Raw genomic sequence first — 1,292 nt, 5'->3', positions numbered from 1 at the left:
TACTCCCTCCGTCCCAAAATAAATGTCTTGACCTTAGTACAATTTTTTGTATTAAAGTTAGTACAAAGTTGAGACACTTATTTTGGGACGGAGGGAGTACTAGATAATTGCCCGTGCATTGCAATGGGGACATAAATATTCTAGTAGATTAGTAGTATGTGATTCATGTCCTATTTATTGTTAATAAAAGTGTTTAAAAAGGATTTTATTTGGTAAACATTTATTGACTTACCAAAGAAATTTTTATTTAAATTCAATAAGATGTGGACCGGTTGAGGCGGTTTTCCATCAAAACAGGTGAGAAAAAGCAAAAGGGGCGGGGACCAAAAGGGAAAATGGGAGGAACTTGGACAAAGGGTCGAGTGTAAATCTAGGAGGTGAAACAGGGAGCCTTAGGTCTTTCTTAGATATATAGGAATTTGGTATAAAATGGGTAGTTGGCAAAACTGGGGAGTGGGGAGGGAGGAGAAATTGAGGTTTGTATAGTGTTTTTTTTGTCTTAGTAATGTTATAGTCGTATGTGCTACCTACATAATGGACCGAAGCTGGATATACGGTGGAAAGAAAAACCACATACTTAGTCCAACGCCTACCGGAATCAATTCATTGATCAAACTTCTTTGGTACACACTTATGATCCAGGTAAAGTAACGAACTTCAACATCATCTCTCATTTGGTCGTTTCTCCGGGAAACCATACATGTTTGCACTAGAGCTCCTGGTACACCGATTGCACTATTCTCCGTAGCAGGGCTTAACGCTTCAGAAGACTTCTATATATTAATGGATGAACACAACATATAATCCCCCCTTCCGGTTTAGAGGGCATATCTCAAACAGAAAAAGATAATAATTCTAAGGCTCATTGTATTCGGAACATGCATATATAGCTATGTCCATATTAAATTCTGTCAGATTTTTGTTCTCAATGTATAATATACCGATGCATGAAGGAGCAAGAGAGTCATGCATGTAGCATTAACGTGTTGTCTAGCACATAAGTAGTTCATCCTTAGTTGATGTGATTTGTAAGATGAGCCCAATAAACAAGAAAGGAGTATCTAACCATATTATATCATTTCAAATCTAAATTTGAAACATAGTCCGAGACAACAACAAAAAGGATAAATATCAACGTTAATACTCCTTCCATTTCACAATGTAGTGCGTATATATTTTTTGAGAAGTTAAACTTTGAGTAAGTTTGTAGAGAGAAAAAAAAATACATCTAGAATAGCAAATACGTATTCTGAGATACATCACAAGACATACTTTAGTATTTTATATATTTT

Source organism: Triticum dicoccoides, unplaced genomic scaffold (assembly GCF_002162155.2).
Source record: "Triticum dicoccoides isolate Atlit2015 ecotype Zavitan unplaced genomic scaffold, WEW_v2.0 scaffold35801, whole genome shotgun sequence".
Lineage (NCBI taxonomy): Eukaryota > Viridiplantae > Streptophyta > Magnoliopsida > Poales > Poaceae > Triticum > Triticum dicoccoides.
The sequence above is the reverse complement of the archived record's forward strand: the minus strand, read 5'-3'. Positions refer to the sequence as shown.